General features: G+C 43.0%; 1 protein-coding gene across 2 annotated transcripts in view; it reads right to left on the bottom strand.

The window, feature by feature from the left end:
• Positions 1-7,348, bottom strand: part of Casp8ap2 (caspase 8 associated protein 2) — a 37,470-nt gene extending 30,122 nt beyond the window's left edge. Inside the window, exon 1 of one of the 2 annotated variants that reach the window (XM_038347870.1) lies at positions 7,295-7,348. The gene's annotated coding sequence lies outside the window, so the exon portion shown is untranslated. Of the gene's footprint in view, positions 1-7,051; positions 7,124-7,294 lie in introns of those variants that run through there. The other variant, XM_038347873.1, reaches the window with a different exon arrangement.
• Positions 7,349-12,713: the final 5,365 nt, after the last annotated feature.

The following is a 12,713-nucleotide window of genomic DNA, read 5'->3' as shown; positions in this document are numbered from 1 at the left end:
CACATCCAGAATTTACCCTATTTGACTTCCATCATCACACTTCAGATAGACGTTCTTTAATTCCTATAGCACTCATTCTAAATTAAGCCGCTTAAGTCTTAACATGCCATCTTAGAATCTGCCCAGACGCTTTTCTTCTATTTCTATCTTTTAGAATGTACCTATGTGCCCAGGAGTTATGGATTGGGATCATCTTCACTCTTTTCTTAGGTTTCATCACATTTTCATATATGCATAGCACTATACTTTGCTGACACCTACACCACCCCCACTCATTCTGGAACACAAGCAAAGCTTAAACTTGTGACCGCAGCCTCCTTAGTAGCTGGTATTAGAAGATTAAGACATCAAGCCAAATTATATTATACTTATTTCTTTTTAATCTATTTACCTGCTGATGGGAATCTAAGCTGGTTTCCTATCTTGGCTACTGTGAACAATACTACAACAAACATACTTTGACTCCTTTGTGTCTGTAGTAGTTTGAAAGAAATTGGCTCCCATAATCTCATAGGTACTATTAGGATTTGTGGCTTTGTTGGAGTAGCTAAGGCCTTGTTGGAGGAAGTGTTTCATTGCTGGGGTGGGCTTTGAGGTTTCCTATGCTCAGGATACCACCCAGCATCTAAGTCGACTTCTTGTTGCCTGCAAGATGTAAGACTCCAGCTACTACTCCAGCACATCTGCCTGCACACCGCCATCATGCTCCCTGCCATATGATAATGAACCGGACCTCTGAACTGTAAGTGAGCCACCCAAATTAAATGCTTTCTTTGTTGAGTTGCCACAATCATGGTGTCTCTTCATAGCAATGAACTCTAAAACAGGGTCTATACCCAGGCAGTGGTATAGCTGGATCATATGGTAGTTTTCAGTTTAAGGGGGACTCTCCATACTGATTTCCACTGTAGCTACACTAGTTACATTTCTACCAGCAATGTGTAAGGGTTCCTGCTTCTATTCCTCCTTTGCCAGCATGTTATCATTTGTTTTCTTGATGTCAGCCAATCTTTTCTTTTTTCAAATTTCATTTTGTGTGTGACACGTGGGTGTACATTTCAAGTATAAAGATGTGGGCATGTGCAACAGTACACCTGCGGTAGTCAGAAGGCAACATCCATATGTCTACCATTACCTTCTACCTTAGATAGCTCCTTTGCTGCTGCTAAGCCAAGATTGCTACCCACAAACTTGAGGCTCTTCTGTTTTTACTCCCATAGCGGGCACTGGAAATACAGAAGCTTGTTTCACTGCATCTAGCTTTTTTTTGGGGGGGGGGGGGATGTTAAAGACAGAGTTTCTCTATGTAGTTCTGGTTATCCTGGAACTCACTCTGTAGGTCAAGCTCAAACTCAGAGATCCACCTGTTTCTGCCACCCACGTGGTGCGTACTACCATCACCCAGCTCTGCATCCAGCTTTTATGCAGGTTCTAAGTATCCAAATGTGGTTGTCAAGCTTGTGGGGCAAGCCCACTGCCTGTGTCATCTCACCAGACCCTATATCAGACCTTCTGTCAAGGCTCAGGTGGAGTTTCAACTAACATGTTCTTCACCTCAGTCTGTCCTTCAGGAGGCTTGGAGGGAGCTAGGGCCTGCCCCTCAATGGTACCTGAAGAAGTAGTAACTGGTAGGAACTGGAACTGAAGACGTGGGGAAGCATGAATCCCATACTGGAAACAGTCTCAGGGTGTTCGGGCCCTGCTGACCACCCCTATGATTGGCTAGGAGTCGTTATCTCTGGATGACTGGAGGGTTAAGACTGGAGGAAGATTAGGCAAACCTCCATCAGTCTTTTCCAAACTTTTTTCACTTTATAGATGGGGATGAAATCTTCCAAGACTGCTTCAAGTTCCCCACTAGTTCGCCTATTGAACAACTTGAGCGAGCCAGACAGTCAAGTGCTTAGGAGGAGAACCTTAGTCTTTTTCTTGATCTGTGCATGGCCTAAATATCCTCTAGAAAATAATAAAAAGTGCCCCCTGGGGGGAACACTTGATTATAATACCATTCTTCAGTTAGAGTTTTCTATCAACAAGAGAAAAAAGTCCTCTAAAATTCCCTATGTCCAATTTTTCTTTTACCTGCAGGATCATCGTGGGTCTCAACCTGTGAGTCTCAACCCCTTGGAGGTCAAGCACATATTTATATTACAACTCATAATGGCAGCAAAATTAGTTATGAAGTAGCAACAAAAATAATTTTGTGGTTTGGAGTCACAACATGAGGAACTGTATTAAAGGGTCGTAGTGTTATGAGAACCACTGGTCTAGACTTTGTTAAAAACCAAAGGAAACATCCACAGGCTCTAGTCTAGGAGACTTAGGTACACAATATACTTATTTTAAAAGTGCTTAATTTTTGCTCACAGTTCACCTAAACATTACAGACTAATTAAAAATAATAAGCAGTTGCACTGACCCTCTGGATGTTCAAGAACCGTATTTGGAGGCCAACACTGGTGTAGTCAGAAGGATTAAAAGGAAGACTATTTTCCCCTTGTCCTCCAAAGTCAATGAAGTCCCAGGAACTATGAAGCATCTCTAACTGTCCTGTCCTGCAACTGTGGGAAGTCACCTGTTCTAGTTCAGGAAGGTCATAGAAATGCCACTCAGTGGACTCTAACTAGTGTCCAGTGTGCAAAGAGAAGGGTCAACAAAGAGGAAAAAAATCTTCCACACTTCCAATGAAACAGCGGTAAAGCAAGACCTTTGGCTTATTCCTCACACAGATGGACAAACTGACAACACAGGCTAGGAATCAGAGGCTCTGCCCAAGTTCAAGTAACCGCTGAGGAGGACCAGACCTTCAGCTGGCCTTGACACCAAAAAGGCATTAATTTTGGCCACCTACATGATCTTAAACACTCAAAAGGGAAGTATAACCAGGAATAATATGATCAATATATCTGTCTCTTTGACAGTCCTCAGACATTATACTTAACCATGAGATGCTATTTGGACAACTATTTCCGACTAATAATTCGCTTCCTGATGATACTGTTTCTGGAAGAGCTATAATATGATGTCCTGTATCCTAACCAATCATGTCCTGATTAGAGGAGGTGTCCAGTATCCTGTTGTCAAACTTCAGATGCTGATAACTAGTTGTGACTTTCAACAAATGAAACCTTGATTTCACTCACGTTTGGCCCATACTGTCCACTTCCACTGGAGGTTACAGCTGATACATGGGCAGAGGCATCTCTTGCTGGTAAGAAACTACCAATAGGCCTCTACAGGATTTTGGTAAAAAGTTTTCTGGTACACAGTCTAGCCAGCTACAAAATTAAGCATCACCTTATTAAATAAAACTTAGGCCAACCATGACATCAAATTTTCCTCATTAACCTCATCTCTTAATGTTCCCCCCACGAGATTACAGAAAAAGGAATGCAATGTTCAACTTCTTAGCTTAAAATGGCTGATGAAAGGCTCCTGAATACTTGAACCCGACTAACGGCATCCTTCAACAATGTTATCTTATGGTAGACAGTGGTGTTAGAGAGATCATCATCTCATTGATACCTATGACCACAGCCTACTGAAAAGTATTTGGATCATTTTCTTGCCTGTTCTCTTCCTCTAACAAGGGCAAAACTGCCCCTGCTATTTTTCTAACCATACTCTCAGTAGGAATTACAGTACTACCAACAGTCTCACGTTTATATATTATAGATGCTACTTCCCTTATATGACAAGCTCCAAAGATACACAGCATTACCAAATGGCTGTCATATGTTCTGGACCATTGCCATCAATTGGGTTTTCTCATGCTCCCTTAGAGACCCTCCTGAGGCACTCTGACTGCTGTCCCCCTCCACAGACCCTTTGTCAGCATGAAGCAGCAAGAGTGGTTGTTGTCCCCAAACAGCAATTAGGGCGATCTCTGAGAGGGGGAATGAGAGACCAGGAGTTAGAAGATGTGGTAGTTTGAATGTAATTAACCCCTATAAACTCATAGGGAGTGGCACTATTAGAAGGTGTGGCCCTGTTGAAATAGGTATAGCCTTGTTGGAGGAAGTGTGCCACTGTTGAGGATGGACTTTGAGATCTCATATATGCTAAAGCCATGACCAATGTCTCAGAACACTTCCTGTGCCTGCAGATCAAGATGTAAAACTCTCAGCCTCCTTCTCCAGTAACCATGTCTGGTGTGCATGCTACCATGTCCTGTCATGATGCTATGACTAAACCTCTGACCTGTAAGCCACCCAATTAAATGTTTTCCATTGTAAGAGTTGCCATGGTCATTGTGTCTCTTCAGAACACAACAACAGAAACCCTAAGACAACAGATAGAGAAAGGGAGCGCATGGCTAGGTACTGAAGATGGCAAATTTCCAAGACGGTCATCTTCTTCCTCAACCTCTTCACTTGAAACAAAAGCCTAGTAACTTCTGTCAAACTTAGAGATGCTGATGTCTTACTTAAACCTTCTCAGGTTAATAAACATTCTGCACCACTGGGATACAACTCAGTGAGAGAGTATTAACTTGCCCACTGTGAGCAAGGTTCTGGATTCAACAGCACTGCAAGAATAGGTATGCACCACAACAGGACACGCACAGCTTTGCACAGCAACCCTGAGAAAGAATCTGAGCTTGCATGGAGATGTTTACTCTTCATCTCAATACAGCCAGACTTTGTCTCACACAGAGCTTCAGCCTGGTTTTCTTTATACTCTGTGAAAAATTGAACAAACATAAAACAAGCCAGAGCCATTAAATCAGCAAAGATAAAATCTATACATCGGTGGCTCACAACTATCTGTAACTCCATTTTCAGAGGATCTTGACACCCTCTTCTGCTTATGCAGGCACCACGACATGCATGCAGTGCACAGATATACATACACACATACACATAAATAATAAAAATAATTTTAAAGACATTATAAACAATATCCTAATAAATAAATCTCCTCAAAAGTACACTTTGCTCCTATAACTATTAAATAGGAATCCAGAAATTCACTAACTACAATTTTTTAAAAGTTTTAAAAAAAAAGTTGGTCTGGCCTGGCAGTGGTTGGTGCAACGCCTTTAATCCCAGCACTCAGGAGGTAGAGGTGGGCAGATCTCTATGAGTTCAAGGCCAGCCTGGTCTACAAGAGCTAGTCCAGGACAGGATCCAAGCTACAGAGAAACCCTATCTTTATCTTGAACCCACCCCCCACCCCCAAAAAAAATGTTGTATCTGTACTGTGTGTGTCAGGGAATGGGAAAGTTTGGTCTCATTAGTACAACATACATACTCTACAAGAAAACATAATTGTTCTAGTCTCTCTTGCTCTCTCTCTCTATTCTCTATTTCTCTCTCTCTCTCTCTCTCTCTCTCCTCTCTCTCCTCTCTCTCCTCCTCTCTCTCTCTCTCTCGGTTTTTCAAGGAATAAAATAATCATTTGTTGAGATAGGAAATTCCAAATTAGTTAGAGATGATTCTCAAGTTTCTACGTCGGCCATGGAGAAGCCAAGCTTTTAATGGCAACAGAGAAATAAAGATTTGGTGAATCACTTGTACAACAATCAGAAGATGTCTAACAGGATTGAAATAGAGTTAAACACCTAATGGATATTTCTTAAAAGAAAAAGAGTTAACATGATAGATATTATGATCTGGGATTCATCAGTCATGGTGATGGGTATATTAAAAAATTACAAAAGTCTGGGCGGGACAGTGGTAGTGCACGCCTTTAATACCAGCACTTGGAGGCAGAGGCAGGTAGATCTCTGAGTTCAAAGCCAGCCTGGTCTGCAGAGCGAGTTCCAGGACATTCAGAGCTATGCACAGAGAAACCCTGTTTCGAAAAACCAATAAACAGATAGACAGACAGACAGATAGACAGACAGATATTATAAAAGTCACTCTCCTAGGGAGAAAAAGGAGGGAGAAGTGGAAGAGGGTTTTCTATACTTCCTCTCAGCTCCCTTTTGAAAACAGTGAGCTACCACTGAGAGGAATGGGATCTTCGAGATCTGCAGGGGCCACGTTTTAAAAGATGAGAAGCTAATGAGTGATAACAGCTGCTGGGCTGGAATGTTGTCCAGTAATATACAGTTGGCACGCTCATGGGCTCTGAACATGCCAGTCCCTAGCACCAAAAAAAAAAAAAAAAAGAAAAAGAAAGAAAGAAAGAAAGAAAGAAAGAAAGAAAGAAAGAAAGAAACTCTAAGTTCCAGGTTGAGTCCCACGTATCTGGAGAGACAGCTCCAACAGATTCATAAGCAAAAGCATAGAGACAGTAGTCATCTGGTTTGTTCTGAAAGGTCAGTGTCTTAAAAAGCAGTCTGAAGAAGTTTACTTTTTCAATACAGAAAAGCATACATTTGTAGAGGGAAAGAACAGGCAAAACTAAAGTCGAGGCAAGTCTAGTTCTAGATTTTGAGGATGAGAAAGATAAATATGAAAAGCAATGTATACTGCACCTTTACTATGAGCCAAGTATTGATCTAAACGCTGTCTAGTATTGATTTACTTTAAATCATCCTGAAGTTCCTATTAAGTCCATATTATTCCTTATCCCATTTAAAAAGATGTAGAAACTGACATCTGATTAGGATATCTACCATGAACAACAGCTACATACAAAGTGGAGAGTTGGAATTAAATTCCAGTCAAATGACAAAAAAAAAAAAAACCCCTACATTCCTTAAGATACAAATCTCTGGACATTTCCTGTAAAACGGCAGGAATTACTATGAAAAAATAATTTGGGTATAGATGCAAGAAGTCTTGTCTAATGGCCTGTTCGCTTCCAAAGAGGAGCTGAGGCTCATGGGGGAAAAGGCCTTAGGAAAAGGTTTGGTGTCGGTGCTGTAGAGAAAACAGAAAAGATCAGGAAGTCCAAAAGTCAGAGGCAAAGGCAAGTTAATCCTGAAGCATAAATGCTGGGGTTCCTGCGAATTCTACCTTCACATCCTCGCTAGCATGTTAGGGATGGTTCTGGGCGCTGCAGAGACCAACATAAACAACTTCTCTCAAGGTGCTGGCTTGGCAAACAGCCCACGTCAGTAAGCATCTGACACCCGGAACAGCCCCTTTTCCACACTCACCGAGAGCTCGGGAGTAAGGAGCAAGGAGACACGAGTGGGGGAGGGGAGGAGCGCCCGGTAGACCCGGCGATGCTCCCTGTGCAAGCCCCAGCACCCTCCTCCACGCTCGGAAGGGCGGTCCCCGAGGCCGGCAGCCGGGGCCGGAGCCGGCGAGGCGCGCTCCTGCGCCCACAGCCCAGGCCGTCCCGGACGGCACCCCGCAGCCTCTCCCCGCCGCCCCGAGACAAGCCCCCAGGAACTTACCCGGCCGGCCAGCCCCGCACAGCGGCCGCTTTCGGGACGCCAGGCGCTCCGCCGTCTCCACCAATCCCAGCCCGCAGGGAGGACGCCAGGGCGGGACCGAGCGCCGACAACCAATCAGATAAGACGCAAAGCACGTCTCGGCGCACACAGCCGGTTCCCGCCATTGAAGGCGGAAAAAAAAAATCCTGTTGGCGCCAAACTCTAGTACTCTAAAGCGGCTCATAAGGGAAAGGGGGCGGGCGGTGAGCACAGTGACAACTGGGCGGAACTGCTCCGCGGAAATGACGTCACCGGAGCGGAAGTGGGAAGGGGCTGTGGGAGACGCTAGTGAAAGGGAAAGTAAGGGTGGACGATCTTTTTTTCCTTTTTTTTCTTTTAATTACTTAAAAAAAATCCAAATTCCCACTCACTCCCCTCCTTCCAGTCCTCTCCCTCTCTCTCTTCACAGACCCTCCCCCTACCCCTCCAACCCTAAGGGAGTGCCATGCACCCCGCCCTGTGGAAAGTCCAAGGCCCTCCCTACTAAGTCTAGGTTGAGCAAGGTTTACATCCAAAGAGAATAGGATCCCATGAAGCCGGTATATGCAGTAGAGACACATCCCAGTGTCACTATCAGTGGCCCCTCAGTCTGCCCCAGCTGTCAACCCCCTTCAGAGGGGCTTGGTTGTTCCCATGCTCGTTCACTCCCAGTCCAGTTGGAGTTAGTGAGCTCCCATTAGCTCAAGCAAACTGTCTCAGTGGATGACCTCCTCATGGTCTTGACTTTCTTGCTCATACTCTCACTCCTTCCACTCTTCAATTGGATCTTGGGAGCTCAGTCCAGTGTTCTGATGTGGTTCATTGCCTCTGTTCCCATCTGTTGTTGGATGAAGGTTCTATGGTGATATTTAAGATAATCATCAGTCTGACTACAGGGTAAGGTCAGTTCAGACACCCTCTCCTCTACTGCTTATGGTCTCAGCTGGGTTCATCCCTGTGGGTTCTTGGGCATTTTTCTAGAGCCAGGTTTCTTGCTAACTCCATAACGGCTCCCTCAATCAAGATATCTCTTTCCTTGTTCTTATATCTGTCCTTCCTCCATCTCGACCATCCCATTCCCTCAAGTTCTCCTCAACCCCCTTCTACTCCCTGCCCCCCTGCTCCCAAATTTTGTCCAATTCCAATTTTACAGGTGGGTCTATATATGTTTTCTTTGGGTTCACCTTATTACTTAGTTTTTCTAGGATCCTGAACTGTAGGCTCGTTGCCCTTTGTTTATGACTAGTATAAGGGTGGACCATCTTAAGCGCTTTTGGCTGACTGCAAGTGAAGAAGGCTTAGTTCTTTATTCTGTAGATTGTGTCAGCCACGCGCTAGACAGCGCTGAGTGCTGGCCCTTAGATGCCATCTTGAATGGTAAATGTAGCATAGTTTTTTGGAGTTTAGGAAGGTGATATTAATTTAGTGGGGTGGAAGAGGTTTTTATTATTATTGTTATTAAATATTTTTCATACAGTGTATTATCGATTTTACCCTACCCCAACTCCTCTCAGTTCCCACCTCCCTACCCACTGAACTTCACATTCTCTTTCTTAAAAAAAAAGACGAAACAATAAATCAATAATACCAAATAAATAAAAAGCTAAAACAATGTACAACAAAACAAAAGCCCACATATAAAAACATGGAATTCATTTTGTATTAGCCAACTACTCCTGGGTATGGAGTCTGCTCCCCTTTCCCACCAAGTTTCAGTCAATCACTGCATATTCCACCCATCACCTCTTGGACCTTCTGAGTCATTTTTCTCTTCCCTTCCTTGGGCCCTCATGGCTCCAGATCTTTCATTTACTGTTTCTAGAAATAAACTTAAATTTCCTTGACCTACAGCCCTGCCCTAAACCCTGCAACCCTCCTTCCTGTCCCTACGACCTCTGATACCTGCTCTCACTCTTGCCCAGAGGCTGTGGAGGCCTTATGCTTACCACCCTGGCCTGGTCTCCTAGACCTCACAATCCTCCAATTCACCCTCTTTGCTGATGGAAGCTCTCTTATAGACAGATCATGACACTGCCTGTTACCTCTACTATAATGGTTGAAGCAACCCATCTGCTGGTAGAGACCTCTTCACAAAGACCAAATTAATCACCTTGACTAGACCACTCCAAATAGGTAAAGGTCAATGGGCTGACACCTATACCAACTCTAAATATGCCTTTTTAATAGCCCATACCCATTCTGCTCTTTGGAAGGAAAGGGCTTCCTCACTACCAATGACACTCACCTTGTCAACAGACTCCTTAGCCAAGCTATTAGAGGCCATCTGGCTCTCTGCAGAGGTAGCCATAACCCACTGCCAGGGACATCAACCCTCAAAGGACCAAGTGATCTTAGGCAATGCCAGGGCTGACTCAGTAGCCCGGGGACTGGCCTCCAGCTCCACTGGACCTATGGGAAGTATTTTGTTTTTGACTCCCTCCTATCAGTCCTGTTACCAACTGGAGGAGAGGAACAAACTCCTGAATAAAGGGAATGTTAAGTTGGGAGCGTAGCCACAGCCCCTGGCATCCATCCCAACCCCCCTAGCCTGGGAGTTGTTTTGGTCTGGACTCTAAATCCCAGCATGCTAGGTCTACTCCCACAGGGTATTTAAGTGGGCTCCCATAGGAGAAACACATGGTTCTGGGTTTGCATGTGCTCCCCACTTTCTTGTCTCCCCGCCATGCGCTCGGCCACCCAAGAGCGTCTTACTTAATAAAACAATGGGCATTTTGATTCTGTTTGATTTGACCTAATTAGACTTTTTTGTGCCAGCAGAGCTGCACCTTCTTATTTTTTCTTAACAGGGGACACACAAACAGAAGACGGATGGTTGGATGGTTCTACTTAAATAATTGCCTTATCTTCCCCCAGGATCAGGCACACTTCATCATTTCAAACAGCCACCAAACCATACATATAGGCCCCAGGCACCACTTCTTAGAGCCCCTCTTTGATGAGCCCATTTTACAAGTCCATTCCTCCTGTCAGATGTGTATCAAGGCCAACCCACAGGGGACTCTCCAGATATGCCATCCCTCGCACCAAGTCTGAGGACACAAACAGATGAAGATTGGCAGATTGACTTCATCCACATACCCACTCATAAAAATATTCCCTATCTTCTAACTCTTGTTGACACATTTACAGGATGGATAGAGGCACTCCCCACCTTCAGGGAAACAGCAGATGTTGTGGTTCAGGCACTCCTTGAACACATCATCCCTCAGTTCAGTGTACCACATAGCATTGGCCCAGCTTTCACTTCCAGGGTCATTGAGCTTGTGTCTAAAGCCCTGAACATCTGAAAACTCCATATCCCCAACTGCACACAATTCTTCAGAAAGGCTGAGAGGGCTAATAGACTCATCAAACAACAATTCATCAAGCTCTCTCTCAAACCATTGCCCTTATCCACCTCTGGGATATCCCATACTCTCCTACAGGCCTAATCACTGTTATAGAGATTTGCATTAGTATGGATCTTGATTTATTGATATAAATTTAAGGTCAATTGTGTTATATGTATGTGTATTTCTGATCTTGATTAAGGTATTATGTTTGTGTAGCTCATTCAAAATCTAGTGTATAATTAAGAAATATAAGTTAATAGATACTTATCTATAATAGTCAAGCTTGTAGTCATGTTAATTAGGTTTTCTAGATATATAGAGATATATTTCAGTTACTTAGGTATTCTTCAAATCTTTCAGAGACCTTGAGAATATGGCATTTAAATGTTTTAAAAATTTAGGACTTTTCATGACAGTGAGACACATCTGCTCCTGGCAGCACCAATCTACTTCAAGAAGAAGATGGGCATCGAAGAGGCTCCTTATGGAGTTTATTAGCCATCTGGGCAGGAACTGGTCTTGCCTGAACTGCTAAACTAGACATGCAGGACCCGCAGAAAAATGACTGCTGAATTTGCCTAAAGGTAAGACTGTCCTTAGGGGTTCCTGCTTCATGAAAGAGTCTGCCAGACATTCTGCAGGACACAGAAGAAAGTGACTGACAAACTGCCAATATAGGCAGAGCTGTCTTTGAAATTTCCTGCTTTATGGAAAAGTCTGCTGGATACTGTGACCCTGTAGGCTAAAGATGGATGTCCTAACGGTACAGAAGAACTTTGGGTGTCTGTCCAGGCAGTAAGATGTCTCCATCAATTCTAGAGTTTTGGAAGTTGCTTACAATGCACTTCCTGTTTGCTTAGGTAATATTATATCCTTCTGGAGTCTTTGATGGGGTTAAAGAATAGATTATAAAGTAGACATAAATATTGTAACTGTAATTTTGCTTGATGTCTGTTTTGTTATATGTAATTTTACTATGTTAAAGTTAAAACCTTACTTTTTATTTAAACAGAAAAGGGGAAATGGTGTAGGAGGTCTTTTTGTCTGTGTGTTGCTTTTCTTGGTTAATGAATAAAGAAATTGCCTTGGCCTGTTGATAGGGCAGAACTTAGGTAGGCAGGGAAGACAGAACTGAATGCTGGGAGAAGGAAGGGCAGAGGGAGAGACACTATAGAGTCGTCACCCACAGTCAGACATGCAGGAACTTTGTTGGTAGGCCATGATCTCGTGGTGATATACAGATTAATAGAAATGGGTTAAATTAATACGTAAGAGTTAGCCAATAAGAAGCTATAGTTAATGGGCCAAGCAGTGATTTAATTAATACAGTTTTTGTCCTCTTATTCTAGAAAGGATATACTATAATAAGAAGAGGGCTCAGTAGGACTAAGAAATTATATAGCTGCTTTCTTAATTGTCTTATACCATGTGGTCATACTAAGATAGCAAAGTCACATGGTATATACCTTTTAACTTTAGTAAAGATGATTACCAACCATGTGATTGATATCTAAAATAACTATAATATAGATTTGTTTTTCTATTTTTAAACAGGAATTGAATCTGTTACATATGTATTATATTCTTAACAAGAGCTGAATCTTATGTATATAGTATGTTGTAGCAAATTAAGATTACCTGTGTATAGATTTCTCTCTCTCTCTTTGGCTTTTTGAGATGGTTTCTCTATGTATCCCTGGCTGTCCTGGAACTTACTCTGTAGACCAAGGTGGCCTCAAACTCAGAGATTCACCTGCCACTGTTCCCCTCTCCCCACCATGTTGGGATTAAAGGCATAAGCTACCACCACCCAGCCCTAGGTCTTTAATTATGAACCTTTTGGTATAAGTTTAAAGCCAAATTTTGTTACAGATTTTTATAGATTTTTAAAATCATACCCAATGAACCTACAAATCTGGAGACAGAGTTACAGAATTGTTTAAAGAGTTTTTTTTTTCTGAGAATAGAATGCAGAGATATTATAGATAAAAAGATTTTTAAGAGTCAGAAGTAGAGGAAGTGTAGAACAGAGCTAGTTTAAATGTAAG

The sequence above is a fragment of the Arvicola amphibius genome, chromosome 11, assembly GCF_903992535.2.
Source record: "Arvicola amphibius chromosome 11, mArvAmp1.2, whole genome shotgun sequence".
Classification (NCBI taxonomy): Eukaryota; Metazoa; Chordata; class Mammalia; order Rodentia; family Cricetidae; genus Arvicola; species Arvicola amphibius.
Note: the sequence above shows the minus strand (reverse complement) of the source record. Positions and strands in the feature narration are given on the sequence as shown.